Source organism: Danio aesculapii, chromosome 13, assembly GCF_903798145.1.
Source record: "Danio aesculapii chromosome 13, fDanAes4.1, whole genome shotgun sequence".
NCBI classification, from domain to species: Eukaryota; Metazoa; Chordata; class Actinopteri; order Cypriniformes; family Danionidae; genus Danio; species Danio aesculapii.
Window position 1 is genome coordinate 30,853,551 of NC_079447.1, and position 18,572 is coordinate 30,872,122.

Below are 18,572 nucleotides of genomic sequence, written 5' to 3' on the forward strand. Positions count from 1 at the left end.
CTTCAAATATTTCATCTAAAACTCTATTAATCTATTGCTCATAGTTCTGAATCCAATCAAAAATAAATGGATGGACAGAAGCAGTGTTTCTTTCTGTTCAATAATTCATTTCACTCTGATGTACATTATAATATGAAAGGAAAAAAAAAATCTTTAATCCCATGATGACTAGAACATCAGAGAATAATTAATTCAGACAAGCGCACTACATCAACTACGACTGCTCTTTTACATCCCAAACCCTCATACAAGTGGTTTCAGTTCAAAAACTCTTTTCTTTGACTGATTACAAAGTTCAATTGCACACTTTTGTGAAGAGGCATGGAATGAGAGCAGTCCAACCACCAGCACCATTGTCACCAGCAGCACACGCTCTGCCATTCATCCACCCACAGAGAAGATAAAAAAACCCTCTCATCTACAAGATAAAAATGTGTTTTTTTAGGAAGGGTGTGTATGTGTGCTTTGAGCAAGTTTATAGACATGATAAAGGCAAACATTCAGCGTAGGATAGTATAAGGAATCAAGCCAATTCGCAATAAGACAGCACTCAAAAGCATATGAAAACCTCAATGCCACAGCAATCGCATATAAAAAGCTCACAGCAGTTATTTCTTCATTAAGTTTAACACCCAAAACACTCTAAACAAACACTGGCTAACGGAAACAATGTTTACAAAATATGCAAACGTTCAGCCCTTCAGCTCAACTCTTTCTAGGAAGAAAGGATAAGCGCGGCTACTCATTGTAAAGTGGAGGACGTCCGGGTTTGTACACTGACGTGCTTGTGTGTGAGTGTGAGCTTAAGCCGCGCGTCTGTCCCACACCAGACCATCTGCTGATCCAGGGTGTCACTGCGTCTCCCCCTCGATCCGTCAGGGATTATCCTGTTACGTGCTTTAGACGCCTGCAGATTCCCAGCAGTTAAAACAAAGCAGGTAGGACAAATCCCTATATGACCACTGCATGACAGAGCGAGGGAATAAAAGATGGCCTTGATAACACATTTCCCTCTCAGTTTTGCTAGGGTTAGTGTTAACTACTGATTTCACCATCCAATCAAACTGCCATTGTCAATTTTATTAGATTTGAAAAATTATAGAAAGATTATTTCAGTGTGATAATGCAAATGCTTATTCTGATGTGTATGTAAATATATGTAAATCAATACTGTATATATGCATCTAAGAGCCAGGACACACCAAGTCAAAAGTCAGCTACTGGACTTTATCGGTCTGGTTAGTTGGTTTGGTATGTTCCACCCTGCACCACTTGTCAGGTTAATGTCGAAGCTTGTTGGCCCGATTCAGCATGTAGAATTAAGTGTCAGTGCAGGGTTTCTTTAAATTAAAGAAAATTAAAGGTACATTTAAAACTTTTTAAGACCATTATGAATTAAATTTTAGACTTATAAAGGGCTAAATGCAAAGGAATTTTTGAAATGAGGCCAAAAAAAAGATGGTTAATATTTTTATTTGCCCTATCAAAAACAATTATAATGTAAAACATTTAGTAATACAATAATAATTTTATAATACAACATTTAAATATTTGAGATTTCATATCAAAATTCATTCATTCATTTTCTTTTTGGCTTAGTGCCTTTATTTATCAGGGGTCACCACAGCGGAACGAACCACCAACTTATCTAACATATGTTTTTATGTAGCAGATGCCCTTCCAGCTACAACCCAGTACTGGGAAACACCCATACACACTCTTTCACACTCATACACTTCGGCCAATTTAGCTTATTCAATTGCCTATACCACATGTCTTTGGACTGTGCATGGAGAAAACCAGAGCATCCCTTAGGAAACCCTTGCGAACACAGGGAGAACATGCAAACTCCACACAGAAATGCCAACTGACCCAGCCGGAGCTCGAACCAGCGACCTTCTTGCTGTGAGGCGATCATGCTACCCACTGCACCACAGTGACGTCGCCTTAGCAAAATAGTTTAAATATTCTGTAAAAACAAGCAAGCTCTACTTATATCAATACACCTTTTTCCAACATAAACTTCCTTTAGGACATAGGTCTCAAACTGGACTCCTGGAAGGCCGCAGCTCTGCACAGTTTTGCTCCAACTCTAATCAAACAGCTGATCCAACTAATCAAAGTGTTCAATACTACTATGGACTATTAAGCAGGTGTGAGTTGAAGCTGGTTGGAGCTAAGTTATGCAGGCCCTCCAGGAATTGAGTTTGAGACCATTGCTTTGAAATAAATGTTAAAGAAAAAAATGAACAAATGTTTAAAGAACTATAATAAACTAAATTTATGCACAACAATCTGTCCAGGTCGGAGTCCTCAGCAGTAAATACATGAAGCACTTTTAAACAAATGCTATTGTAAGGAAAATAATTAAACCATTATGGTAAAGAGTTAAAAATGACCTTTTTAAATAAAACTTTTAAAGCTTTATTGAGATTGGGACTGTTGGTGATTGTGTGGGTGTTAATGGCCAGATTGGGTAGCAATACATGAACAAAGAAAAATTAAGACCTGTTTAAGTCAGCTTTTGTCCGTCCGGTGTCTTCACATGCAGGTTTTTTGGTCTAGTTGTGATTCAACGCGAGGCAACAACACAGTGGGGTTTTGTTGATGCTAGTGCCGACTTGGTGTGCCTCGGCCCTAATGGTAAATCTTTTATTTTCAATGATTTTTGTGTCTTTCAAAATCTGTAAAATCTTGTAGATTGGAGGATACTAACATTGTATAAAGATTAAAAATAACAATTAATTAGTATTTTAGGACTGCATCATGATCTTAAACAGCATTTTAGGTCTTCAAATGTGTCTTCTCAGTAGGGCTGCATGATATTAAAAATCTGATATTGCTATATTTAGTTTTTCTGCGATAAATATTGCGATATGCATACAGTTTCACAAGACTGAATTTTTCAATTTGTCAGTTTTTTGGGAGTGCAAAACTATTCAGGTACAGAAATTGAATACAATGAAATCCCAATGAACAAAATGCTTTTGTTACTTTGTGTTGTCTCATTTCTAGTCCAAATATCCAAACATTCTTAGAACAAGTAAAGATATTGTTTAGTTTTCACAGCCAGAAGAAACAAGTCAAAATTAAGAGTTCCTTAAAACAAGCAACACTCTCTGCCAGTGGGGTAAGTAAAACTATCTTGTTTTTGCTTTGAAAGGTAGATATTTGGACTAGAAACAAGACAAAGTTTCTAATTAAGTTTCTAAACTTTTTTTGCATAAATCATATAAATTCCATACAAATACAGTGATTTAATACAATTCTGTTGTTCCTGGTCAATTATAATTAAGATTCAACATCGTATATCTTTGCGATGTGACTCTTGCGGATGCGCACATTGCGATATCAATGCTGAAACCATATATTGTGCAGCCTTACGTTTCAGTTCAACAGCAACATTAGTTGTTAGTAGGCTTGTCATGATACCATAAATTTAGGCCATGATACTACACCAGCTAAAGTATCATGATACCAAGTAGTATCACGATAATGCATTAATTCTGAACTCAAATCTACAAAATAATGCAAATCGTCAGAAACACTATAATACTTAGATTTAATTTATAATTCCCTTATTTGTTATTTGTACAGGCATTCTATTCTCTGTTTTATTTGTATATACTGTGACTGTTTTGTTGTTATTGAAATAGATTAATAAATAAATCATTGATCACACCATATGATCTGTCATGACTGATTCTACACAGTTTTGCAGGCTTAATGCAGACTGTTCAAATTGAAATAAAATAAATGGTCTACTGATGGTCTATTGATTATTTGAAAGCACAAATGTGTAAGCAATTTAGTGACATTTCCACATGCAACATTAACTATTTTAAAACCATTAATGACGATACTACCGTTTACAAACTACAGAGGCACTGCCAGTATTTTGGAGCCATGGTATTGCGGTGCTGTCGAAGTACCGGTAAACCGTGCAACCCTAATTGTTATATTAAAAAACAATCACATATTCATTTAATACTGAGGCCAACATGAGATTTAAACACAATTATACCATCAAATACAAATGTTTCAAACTTCCCCAATTCATAACTATTCCTCGCTCTTTTTTAAAGATGTGATTTGTAGAATAATAAAAAAAAACTGTCCATAACAGGAAAAGATAAATGCTTTATCAATTTCTGATATTCTCACTCAAAACCCAAAGGTTTTGGTCTATCTTCATAATTCCTCAGTTCTCTCTCAACACAGCTTGGCAATGGTGACTCTAGCCTAAAATATGGATCAATTATTTAGGGCCTTGCAAACAATGAGTCAGCCACCTGAATAATGGTGTTCATCTGTGTCAATGTTTGTACAGTGTGCCACAAGCTCCAGTCATATACATATCACAGAATACATTATGCCCTTACAAAATACAGAGTAAATTGGTTTGGAATGAACAGAGCCTGAGGTGTAAAGTGTAAAGAGGAAGGTCGACTTTTATGTTGATTTGAATTGTGCGATATAAGTGCTTTGTTACTTTTGGTGGTTTAATCCATCATATATACTGTAAACACACACTTAACTTTTAGAGACCAGAGAGTTAGAAGAGCATCTAGTCAAGCTATTTTTGTTGCAAATATAGTCGTGGAAATTTTATGAATATCAAGAGTCAATATGAAAATATAATAAAATACTGCTGGGATTATGTCAGAAGAAAATAGTTGAGAGTTTTAAGTTTGGAGTATTTTATTTCACAACTTATTAAATGGCAAAGTTAAGCTAAAGTCTTTTGCTTTTGAGGAAAATAGCTTTTTCTTTCCTTGGAGAAAGACATCAAACTTCAGAGTAGGAAAATGATGGCTTCCACATGTGCTCAGCTGCAAAGAAATATAAGAGAAGCCACAAGAATGTTACAGTGAAATGATTTGCCATGCTGTTGGATCCAATTTCAATCCAATTCAGTTTTTCAAAATATCAAACCAAACATTTCCACAACCCTGCTCAGTTTTGCTCTTCTCCAATCTGAACAAACAAACATGAAATTCACCAAGAACAAAAGTGCACACACCTAAATCTTGCCTCAATTGTACTGACAAGAATCCCTTAACAACACATTCAATTTGACATCATACTCTCAATTAGGGCTGCACAATGTATTGTTTCAGCATCGATATTGCAACGTACGCAGCCGCAATAGTCACATCACAAAGATCTGCAATGCTGAGTTTATTTCACTTTTATCTGTGCTTTGTTCTGTTTATCTATGCTTGTAATTTGTTTATTACACAAATTGCATGATTCACTGCATCCCAATCAACCCAAATTAATACACTGTTAACACTTTAAGGACCAATTCTCACTATTACTTAGTTGTTAGTAGGGGTGTAATGGATCACAACCTACAATTCGGAACAAACGTGACCTGCGGATTAATACTTTTTTATTTGTAGATTAATCCTAAATTTGTAATGATTGCAGAGAGATCGCCTCTCGCGTCCTTCAGATCACATGTATGAAAGCATTTAGGCTTTCCTGTAAAATAAAAGGATGATGGAAGAAGTTGTGGATGTGGCGGTTTCTTAGAAGATGATGGTTATTGATTTGTGGGTTATTAAAGGTGTTTTCTGTCACTAGTTTAGCATTAATGCATTCAGTGTAAGCTGCATGATTAATCATTAAATGATTGGGTTCTCAACACCCACGCAACAAATTATAAATGATGGTGATTTGCATATGCTTATTAATCCTTCGAATCGCTGCATTCAAAAATGTGTTTGAAAAGCACAAAATCAAGAAAGAGATACAGTCTTTAGTTTTTTGGAGTTAGTTATCAAGTTACAAACAGCCAAATAACACTGAAGTGCTGGGATAACAGTTTATAGTTTAGATAAAACCTCTAATGTTTATGGTAAATATTAAAATCACTGTCATATGCATTTAACGACGTTAAAAAACGAAAGTTGTAGGCAGCAATTACATCATTTAACCAATAGGTGGCGACAACGAGCCATCAAAAATATGCCACTGAATAATTCTTCAAAAATGACACATCTAGCAACAAAACAGGAAGTTTAATGAGTGAATAACTGAATCGTTTATTGAAAAGTAGAGTAAAAATAAATATGGATTGTACAAAATATAAATGTTAGATTTGTACATTGAGTATTATCAGCAACAGTAGTAACATTGAATTTTTTTTTCACAGTGCTGAATATTTGACAATTTATTTTTATTCAGCTGATAATTTCTTCATTTTATTTTTATTATGTTTTGGTAATAAATGGAAAGCAAATGACATTTGTTTTCTCCTCTTTTTGGCTAATCTGAAAAATGGTCAGATCCGGGACCAAAAAAAAAAAGTGATCCGAACCGTGAGATTTGTGATCCGTTACACCACTAGTTGCTATGTTATTGAGATTTTGGCTGCTTTTTAGTACTTATAAAGCACGTTTTCAGTACGATTTTATTCTACATACCTAATTTTACCCAATACCTAAACTACCTTAATAAGGAGAAAATTAGGAGTTTATTGAAGCATGAGTATTGAACCTTAAAACGTTTTCCAAATAGTGCTATTCAATCATTTGCTGGAATTGTATAGATACAGTACAGTATATCGTACAGTACAGTATATACACTTAAAGTCAGAATTATTAGCCCACCGGTTTATTTTTTTCCCCAATTTCTTTTTAACGGAGAGATTTTTTCAACACACATCTAAACATTATAGTTTTAAGAACGCATTTCTAATAACTGATTTATTTTATCTTTGCCATGATGACAGTACATAATATTATATTAGATATTTTTCAAGACACTTCTATACAGCTTAAAGTGACATTTAAAGGCTATTGAAAGACAATATTGCTTAAAAGGGATTTTAATTTTAACCTTAAAATGTGTTTTAAAAAATTAAAAACTGCTTTTATTCTGGCTGAAAGAAAACAAATAAGACTTTCTTCAGAAGAAAAAACATTATCAGACATACTGTGAAAATTTCCTTGCTCTGTTAAACATCATTTAGGATATAATTAAAAAAGTAAAAAAAAAAAAAAAAAAAAAAAAAAGAAAATCAAAGGGGGGCTAAGAATTCTGACTTCAACTGTATATCGCAGAAAAACAAAATATCGCAATATCAGATTTGTCCAACATCGTGCAAAGCTGCTCTCAATTAAAGCTGTAATGTTCACTCTGAAATTAAAATCTTCTAAAAACCAACTGCCCCCCACTCCCTTCGGTATGTTACAAGCTAAAGCTGAATTTCAACCACAAAGTGTGTCAGCTTTAACATTATCAGCCTCCATGGATCTAACAGCATTCTTTAGAATCGGTCTACAATTGGTCAAGGCCAGCAAACATTCATTGTGACTAATGATACTGATGAACTGAGCAACGCTGTTGATGGGAAATCCTGTTTAATCAAGGTTGCAAGTTATACTGAGCAAATAAGAGCAATGACTAGCCGTCCGATCTAGTGAAACAAATGAAGGCAGCTTTCCTTTCAAATACCCCTTCGGAAGCAACTGTAATTAAACATTAGCTATGAGTTCATATAAGGTTACAGGAATACGGTGACACCATTGAAGTAGACCTCAAGGCATCTGAGCAGAGTGTGACAGGAGAGGTGAATCTTATTGAATGTCGTGGTAATCAGGAACCAGATGGGCATCAAGGACAGTACGCTGAGACATTGATTATGTATGTAGTATGTAAACTTGCTCTTCACCAGAGAACATTTAGAGCTTCTCCTCTTAAATGTTATACTCAGTTCAAAAATACAGTCCAAAATCAGAGACTACTTGTGAAAATTTGGGGTTGAGAATAATGGGCTGTTTGATGGCTGATATTGGTATTGGAAAAGAAGGGATACATAACTTTTTTCACATAAATATTAGAAAGGCTGGGCTGATAAACAATATTATATGGAATCGCGATAAAGTCTGTCAATAACAATGATAAGCTCAGGACTTTTTAACTCTATATTGATTTAAAAGCCAATCACACAGCAGAAAATGTGTGTCATTTAGTGGACCCTCTAATTTTTGTGGCTCCAATCACTGTTGAGTTACTCTTTTAAATCTTGAAGCATCAACAACTTATCAAAATACATATCATTATCGTTCAATATGGAAAATAATGATCAAGATTGCATCAAGATCTCCCAGCCCTAAATATTTTATAGCACTATTGTTTTCAACATTTTAACACTATTAAAACTATAATGTTAAGCACCAGTCAAAAAATAAATAAAACACAGATTATTTCTGATAGCAAAACTTTATTTTTAAGATATTTAACAATAAAGAACAATTAACATTCTAAAATGTACTATTAAATGTACTGTTTTACTATGTTTAGATCAAATAAATAGAGACTTTGAGCATAAGAAACTTATGAACAGTAGTTTATGCAGTGCTAAGTGGACACTGGAGACTTTTCATTATTTACCAGTACCAAAGATCAAAAAAGGCCAAATATTAGCCAACATGAGCTGTTGTACAGTATAAGACTGAGAGGCTTGAATTTGTGAAAACAACCAGTTGGGTGTACGTTATACAGCTTATAACACAACTATTTGCCACTAAAACAGTTAGACAAAAAACATTAATCTGAGCTTTGATAATTTACTAGCTTACTAGCTACTAGTAGAAATGCAGCGATACAGAGTACAGATTCCTTGTCATGATGATTAGCCGAAACAGATTCCCAATTCTGATGCTTCAAGCTATATAATGCATTAAGTACATTTTCCCTTTAAGTATGAACCTTAAGGGAAGATCTCGCCTTTCCTAAGAAAATAAATTAAGGATGCTGCATATAATACCTTAAGCAGGTCTCTTATAACCATTAAGGTGTGAAAATGTCATGGCTAGATAAAGCTTTACAGTAAACAATTCATTTATTCATTTTACTTCAGCTTATGCTAAAATAAGGGAGCACTTGTGCGTCTTCCTCTGCTTGTAAACTCAAGCAAACACCTGCTTTCAGTCCATAAGATTAGATAAGTAAGAGTACATAAGAGTACCGATCGAGTCATGAAATGTGATTATCGGCCGATACCAATCTTTGGCCAATCAGTCGGAGCATCCATGGTCTAATTAAAACGTGCAGATATGCACCCGCGTGTTGTCGGTAGTAAGCAAACAGCTCGCGGTCAGCTGACGTGTGATTTCTCGACTGTGAATACATCATTACATGAAGACAGAAATGATATTTTGGGTGAATTATACTTTATAAATACAGCATGTGACACTTTAAATGCCATTTGAAGGTGTCAGTGTTGCTGTGAAGACTTGTGCGGCTGCCTTGCTTCTCTCCTGACCTTGAAAATATAATTGGCTGAATCGTAGAAAAGCTGAATTAAGATCGTGTGTATGGTCGAATTGAGATAGTGATCTTTTTTTAATTAATCGTGCAGCCCTAGGGTTGGGCCGATAGACGATGCCATCGTTAATCGCCGATGGCCGATAGACAACATGATGTTGAGCCAACATCGCCGATCCTCCGCCCAGCCCCATCGCAAACCCGCTCGCAAAAAATACACACTTAGGCCACGTTTAAACTAATAGGTCTTTAAAATGACATTTTAGAACAAAAATTATCCACATCCACATTGTGTTTTACATAGCATTTCTGAACAGCCCTCTGTACACTGAAAACGCACATCACGTGACCACACACACGCAGACACAGCCACACACAGTCATGCGCTCCTCTGAGCTCCAAAGAGCAGTGCACGTCGGACAGATTTTCAAGGATGTCCCGCTGGATTGCGTCTCACTATAGTTGTTAAACGTAATATTTAATTTATCTTGTCTCTATCTAACGACTCTTCGGTCTTTTTAATTTATCAGGTACCGTGTTACAGCGTCAGTACACTGCTTCAATCTTTCAAGATATACTGTTGGTTGTGCACCTTTTTACCGACCAAGTTTGTCGACACCATTATAATATATATATATATATATATATATATATATATATATATATATATATATATATATATATATATATATATATATATATATATATATATATATATATATTTATTTATTTATTTATTTATATATATACAAATAATTTTCCTAAAGGTTCCAATAGAATGGAAATCTGTAGAGGAAAAAAAAATTGTGAATGGCATAACATGGAATATTAATACGCATGCCAGTGTTTGATTAGCCACAATATTTCCTAAAAAGATGATAAAACAACAATGATAAAAATGTTTCCTTATGTTCTCAGCTTAACACAGTTTATCATATTTCCTATGTATGTGGGACTCCTTTTTTAAAAACAGGACAGGAGTTTTGGGTAAAGTTAATCCAACAGGCATCTAATCATTGCCAATAACCCAGAACACCAAGTGTGGTTTATTATATTGGATTGTAAGGATATGTGGATTGTAAGTTTATTCAGCTGGTTAACTGGAAATAACAAACCTTGGAAAGTTATGATTGACCAATCAAAATCAAGCATTCCAGAAAGCCACATAATGACAGCCGATAGCATCAAGGAAGGCTATACAGTGTGTCTGAACATTATCACGTGTGAAAGTGCTATACAGAACTACATAATGATATGCATGCACAGGTTTTCATTACAAACTGTTTTATCCTTATTTATTATTACAAATGCCTTATTACTTTGTTCATACCCATTTATTGCAAAATTTGATTGATGAGAATGATCCAAAGAGCCTCCTATGGAATCATACACAAACCCAACAGATGTACTAACACTAGCAACAAGCACACAGTCACCTCTCCATACCTTTTACACCTCTGGCCCTCACTGGAACTTACACAAACATTACAAACATGCACACAGTGGTGTCTTTCCTTTAAATATGTCCCAATAAACATCCACTCTTTTCCCTTTGGTGCACACGCACGCACATGCACACACACACACACAATTTGGCTGGTGTTCATTAAAAATTCACAGTTTGTTCCATTAAAGATTCACCACAGCAGTGCTGTTGCGTTTATCAGGCCTCTGCCAGTCGCCCTCCAGCGAGCAGCGAGGAAGCTTTCCAGGGCCCTGATAATACGGCAAGGCTGCGATGCTGCAGCTGATCTGAGGGAGGTCAGAACAAGCGGGAGGGATGTGCACAGGCAGAAAGTGCTGAAGGTCCTAGCCTCTTTTTCCATTTAGAGCTACAGCAGGCTCTGCGCCTCAATTATTCAGCAGTGTTTCACGCGGCTCCTGACATCACCACTGCATGCTCGTGATGCCGACGCTTCAGCCACAGGCTCCACGCTGCCCTGAATTGAACCACTGACCACCATCACACACAAGTTCAGCCAAACCACAGATGGTCAGGAGACTGTATAAGAATATATTATCATAAAGGTTTCCAACAGGGGTACTGAGGGGGATATAGACTTAAAAAAGATTTTTGCTGCTTGTTAAAAGTACCTATTTAAAATGAGTTGAAACAACATATTACTTGAGGTTTTTTGGGACAACTTAATTGTTTTATGTTCAATCCACTTAAATTTGTATAAACAATTACTTTAACTTAATTATGAAGTATAATGAAAAAAAAATGCCAGAAAATAATAAATTTAAGATAAAAACCGGTGATTTGCATTCTCCACTATTTCTCTCTAGAATTTATGAGCATTAAAATTGTCCTGAACGCAAACACAGGCATTTATTGCTTTGCAGTAGTTTGTTGATGTTCACGTTCTCTCTATAGTGGTCTCCTCCTGCTATTTTACTGTGAAACAGTCCACCCAGTTTCTTGCTGACACTAGGGTTGGGCGATGTTGACCAATTTGGCATCGTACGATATCTAATGTGAAACATCGCGATGGACGATGGTATCATCGTCATAGGCGGAGGTGAATTACTTATTTGTAGCGTACCGTTTCAACTACCTCACCTGCATGGTCTTTGTTTTACCCATAAACAAATCATAAAATAAATAAAGCTAAGTTACACACAGATTACCACCTGTTAATCACTTTTTCCCCCAGGACTCTGGCATAAATAGGCAGAGCGATCTGTGTCGTTATAATGGTGTCGACAAACTTGGTCGGTAAAAAAGGTGCACAACCAACAGTATATCTTGAAAGATTGAAGCAGTGTACTGACGCTGTAACACGGTACCTGATAAATTAAAAAGACCGAAGAGTCGTTAGATAGAGACAAGATAAATTAAATATTACGTTTAACAACTATAGTGAGACGCAATCCAGCGGGACATCCTTGAAAATCTGTCCGACGTGCACTGCTCTTTGGAGCTCAGAGGAGCGCATGACTGTGTGTGGCTGTGTCTGCGTGTGTGTGGTCACGTGATGTGCGTTTTCAGTGTACAGAGGGCTGTTCAGAAATGCTAGGCAAAACACAATGTGGATGTGGATAATTTTCGTTCTAAAATGTCATTTTAAAGACCTATTAGTTTAAACGTGGCCTAAGTGTGTATTTTTTGCGAGCGGGTTTGCGATGGGGCTGGGCGGAGGATCGGCGATGTTGGCTCAGCATCATGTTGTCTATCCGCAATCGGCGATGAACGATGGCATCGTCTATCGGCCCAACCCTAGGGCTGCACGATTAATTAAAAAAAGATCACTATCTCCATTCGACCATACACACGATCTTAATTCAGCTTTTCTACGATTCAGCCAATTATATTTTCAAGGTCAGGAGAGAAGCAAGGCAGCCGCACAAGTCTTCACAGCAACACTGACACCTTCAAATGGCATTTAAAGTGTCACATGCTGTATTTATAAAGTATAATTCACCCAAAATATCATTTCTGTCTTCATGTAATGATGTATTCACAGTCGAGAAATCACACGTCAGCTGACCGTGAGCTGTTTGCTTACTACCGACAACACGCGGGTGCACGCCAACTTTAGTAAACAGAACCCGCATAGGCTGTGAATAACAGGTAATAAAGTTGTAAATAACGTTCCGTTTGTTGCACAGAGCGATCGTTTGAGGGCCGTGCAGGAGGTTTGATTTGCATGTATGTGTTTTTTCTCACAGTGACAGCAGCCATGAGCAGCTCTCGGAACTGAAAGTGATACCTGTGCACATCATTTAAACGATCATAACGCATTTTACATTTATGATTATGATAAGAATTTTATATGTTTTTTTCTTTCATAGCGAACACAGTGTTGTGCATGAAAATAAATGTTTACTGTGTCAGTATAACAACCCTAGCCTATATATAATGTTGAATATTATGCAAGAGGGAATCTGATAATGACAAATGTCTCAATTTACCAGTTAAAACAAATGGTATAATAATGTTGTCAATGACAGATGATAAGCATATATCTTAACCACAATAAATCATCTTTATAATTATGAATAGTTATATTCTGATGTCATCGTTTTACTGTGAATTAACAAACAGGACATATTAGAAGTCTGTTCAAGTCCACCATAATGACTATACAAAAGTTTGCATTTTAAGCAACAGTAGACCTACACATAGGTCTAATATTAATATTGTTGTTGTAAAATATGTTTGAGAATTGACAATAATAATAGGCTAATCATAATATCCTTTATTTTACATTTACAAAATCGTGAGAAAATCGCGATCTTGATTTTAAGCAAAAAAAAATCGTGATTCACATTTTTGCCAGAATCGTGCAGCCTCACAAACTACAAAGTTCAAAAACAAATTAAGGGCGTACTCACACTAGGTACAGTTGTCTTGAACCATGCCGAATTGGCATTGTTCCCACTCCCCTCTCCCCCAACAGCCTGCACTCACACTGCATCTTTACCTTTCGAGCACATTTCTGTCATCGATGATGTGACTGTTCAGTTTAACAGGAAGAGAAGTGCTCTCACTCAGCACTGTGGACATTGCTTTAGTTATATCGTTTGTAGTAGTTTTTATTGTAGTAGTTTTATTAATCTCTGTATACCTGAAGTTCGCACTTCATTTGGTCGCTACGCTTTTCAGTTTTCTGCTGCTGATGCTTGGAATCATCTGCAGCAGACACACACACACTCAAATCTATTATTCTACAGCTGATGTTAACATTATTTACAATTTAATTGATGTAAATTTGTTTTAAAATCAACTGTTTCAGTATCAACTTTATATGGCCTTGTACAGCCAATAACAATACATCCAATGATAATGCATATTTCAAAAGATAATATGGCATTATATGTACAACATTATCTGACATCGCAATATTTTGTTTTGATGCGAGATATATTGCGATATGAATATAATATTTCACCAGATGATTTGAAAAGCTCTACTTGGACAGATTTCATTCATTTAGATGGACTGGGCTGATCTTTTTGTGCTGAAGTGTTTTTCTATGCAGTGCATCGGCATGTATAAAAAATGACAAGCATTTATAAATACAACAGAGCAAAAGTTAAATAAACAGTGATTTAGGATTTAATGAGGAGTCTAACAGTAATCAAATATTAAAAATCGAACAATCAAACGTAACATGGTCATCATTGTATAAATAATTTTATGCAGTAATATAAAATAATAATTAATAATATCTTTTAATCTTCATTAAATAACCAATCCTGCAATGTGACTATTGAAGAGATACACATATTGCGATATCAATGCTCAAACAATGTAATGTTCAGCCCTAATATGTACGGTATGTTATTAATATGTACTTTAAATAAGTATGTTATTAAAATACTTGGGAAAAGAGGTTGTTAGTTAAAAAAAAATGTACATTTTGTAACTCTTGATTTTCTAAAAGCAATCACTGAATCAGTTAATCTATACATTTCATTTTAATTATAACCTCATAATTTCCAAGCAAAATACCACTATCAAATATCAACTTGAAGTTTCAGTGAAACCACAAAGGTCACATTACTTGTTTTAAGTTTGTGTGTTCTACATTTACATATTTTTATCTTTACATTTCATTGGATTAATCTGAACTATGCAAAACGTGTACCTAGGAAACCGAAGCACCACTTAAAATAAACTCAATGCAGTACACATCCGCAACGAAACCTTAAACTGGAAAAATAAGAACATAACAATGAAAGTCTGACACACCAATTGGAGCACTGCCATTAAACAAACACAAGAATGTGACACTCTCAACATACTGTACCGCACTCTATATACTACAACCATTAAACAACTTTTGACTGAGTAATTGCAGTCCTGGCCTTTGCGAGATGACTCAAGAGATGATAATAGCTTATGTGTGTCCGTTAACAGGCTGGCATGTCGAGAGATCTCTCTAGGCTTTGATGAAAGCCAAGGGAATGGGGAGATTTCGCGGGAGGGGGCTTTGGCACTTGTGTGGACCCTACCGGATGAATAGCACTGTTGCTTTTTAATGCAGTGCCAGCCAGCGTGATGAAGAGTTTTAAGAAAAACAGTTGCCAGGTTCCTTGAAAAGAAGCCTATGAGAGTCGCCAAACTACGCTGATCTAATTACCTGCTGTTTTTTTTTCTTTTGTCCAAGGATCTTTTAAATAAATCTGTTGTTTACAGGCCATCCATGGGGACTGTGACGTACACACACAATGAGAGGAGGATGTGTTGTTATTCAGCTTGAAAGCATACAGACAGCACAATCATTTCTCCAGTTTGGGCTATTGCTATGTCCATATGTCCACACACGTTTACACATGCTGCTTTTCAAATAGGATAAATCTGCCTCCAAAGGGCAATTTGAAGTGATAACACTACTGAAAGCTCGATCCAAACCAAAGTGTGCAAAAGTGCCCCTCAGGGTGCAAATGCTGCAAATTGACTCCCATGATTCTTTTCACATGACTAATTTGTGGTATATATGATACAGGAGTGTGCACTGATATGTTCAAGCAGATACTATGTTTGATCCAGTCCAAAAAGTGTCAACATGTCCAGCATCCTGGAACAGCCAACGCGTCATCAATCAAGGTTAAATTTAAAAGGTTTTCCAAAATGCGACCACACTGCATAGACTCAAGTTGCCAAGTCCATGGTATTCCCACAGAACTAGGCTACTATTACATGGTTGCTGTGAGTGTTTATTTCTCATTTCCTTAATATGAATACATGTTTTACTTGAATTCAGTGATCTACACTACCTGACAAAAGTCTTGTTGTCGACCCCAGTTGCAAAAATAACAAATAATAACTTGACTTCTAGTTGATCAAAACTAATCTAGTTGATCAAACGGAAAAGTGGCAGAAGGTAGATTTTTCAAATGAATCATCTGTTGAACTGCAACCCAATAATCACAAATACTGCAGCAGACCTATTGGAGCCTGCATGGACCCAAGATTCTCATCAGTTAAGTTTGGTGAAGGAAAATCATGGTTTGGGGTTACATTCAGTATGAGGGCGTGCAAGAGATCTGCAGAGTGGATGGCAACGTCAACAGCCTATCAAGTGGTATGAAGACATTTGTGCTGCCTATTACATTATAAACCACAGGTGAGGGCATGTATTCTTCAGTCGGATAGCGCTCCTTCTCATACTTCAGCCTCCACATCCTGAAAGCAAAGGTCAAGGTGCTCCAGGATTGGCCAGCCCAGTCACCAGACATGAACATTATTGAGCATGTCTGGGATAAGACAAAGGAGGAGCCATTGAAGATGAATTCAAAGAATCTTGATGAACTCTGGGAGTTCTGCAAGAACCCTTTCTTTGCCATTCCAAATGACTTAATTAATAAGTGATGCGAGTCATTGCATAGATGTACGGATGAAGTTCTCCAATCTCATGAGAGTCATACACAATTTTAATTCCATTTCCATTGCACCATGACTTTATATTCTATACTGTACATTATTTCTGTTAAGTGACAAGACTTTTGTCTAAGCAAAGTCAGACCTTACTGTGCTAATCAAATAATTAAAAATCAAGGCATGATCATATTTTGTTTTGGTAAAATGAGCGCAATCTAAAGGCTTTTGCCTTTCATACAAGCCACTTCTGATATCAAATGATAAACTAGAAGTCAAGTTATTATTTGTTGTTCTTAAAACTTGGACAGACTGTTGTCATGTACTGTATGCTGGATGATAATTACCTCATTATTTGTGCTATCTTCGGTTTAATATATATATATATATATATATATATATATATATATATATATATATATATATATATATATATATATATATATATATATAGAAGAATGCTGGTGTCTGGGACCCGTCGCTTTCCATAGAAGGAAAAAGAAATGCTATGGAATTCAATGGGTGTCAGCAACCAGCATTTTTCAAAATATATTTTGGATGACACTTAACTTGAAAGGGTGTTCATCAGACTGTTGTGAAGCCTTTATAATCGTGATATGTCATGTTTTTGTCTGTCATAACAACTTGACATTACCAAGACAACAAAATTTGTCATAAATATCATAACCATGATAAGTGTGTGAACTATTCCTTTACAGGTTTATAAAAAAGGAGTTTTATAGGCTGCTTGTTTACACACATTGTAGACACACATCAGTGTTCAAACCCCATGTGAAAGTGAGTTTTGTATAATAGACCACTTTAAAATCCAAAAAAGGATCCATTTTTATACTGTATGCACGTATGTGTTGATTTGTGTTTTTATAAGTACAATTACACACATTTTTATACTGTTTTAACTTCTTAATGTCATGTTAGCTAATGTTGTATTATGTTCGTTAAGCAAATCATTTGCTTAAGTCTATTGAAGATATAGATATTCATACATGCATATATACAGGTGCAAGTAAACTTTAAGAACAAACTTACTTTAAGGCACTCATAAATTAGCTACTGTATGATTCATGGATGATGGCGTTTATATAACAGGCTATAGAAACTCTCCTTCCCTTAAAAGTTCTTACATCGAAGATTCTTTGTAAATGATTAAAATTATTTGTTCTTACTAAGTTTTTTTGTAGGGATTCAAGCTTGCAGATGTATATGCTTTTCCATTACACCACAAGGTACCACCTAAAGCCACACTATAAGCATAATCAAAAACATCCCCATTCAAAATAGCCCCATTTTGGGATGTCTGCACAATCATTGGATGTTGGTCTGTGTGACATGTTCACACAAAGTAAACTCAATACTGTGTTATCATGGTCAATCATGCCCATGCCTAGATAGCAATCCAAAAAGAGTAATTTAATTAAAATCCATCTCATTTATTCAACCAAAGACAGCCCAACCTGATACAGGTACACAAAGTGTTCGTTCCCCGAAATAGATCTGCTGCTTTTGTTTTGCGATGCAGCAGAAACGGTGACTGGGGCTCATATATCCTGACCGGCTTCACCAACAGCATAATTAGCACTGATGATACTGACAGTGATTAGTGACTCAACTCAGAAAGAGAACCAATGAAGGAAAGTAGCAGCATCAACAGGTTCCCTGCATTAGCTGTAATGTTTGAGAGCACAGAACAGATCTGTCCACAGAGAAGAAATTACCAATATCGATTAGTCTGCTTGGTGCAGAATGGAAGAACTAATATCATTAGATCTCGGGTCTTCCTGTTAAGTGTTTTAGGTAGATTGAGATACCTTTAATTAGCATGTGCTCATAGTACAATCTCTTCTGTCCAAAAAAGAAAAAAAAAAAAACAAGAGAGAGTCTTGTCATTTGACAACTTGTCATTAGTTCTGCTAGTGGTAGATACAAAAATAACAAAGATCTATGG

General features: G+C 35.8%; 1 protein-coding gene across 27 annotated transcripts in view; it reads right to left on the minus strand.

Annotated features, from left to right (window-relative positions):
• The window catches only part of camk2g2 (calcium/calmodulin-dependent protein kinase (CaM kinase) II gamma 2), a 124,839-nt gene that overhangs the window by 99,303 nt on the left and 6,964 nt on the right, over window positions 1–18,572 (minus strand). The window lies entirely within an intron of this gene.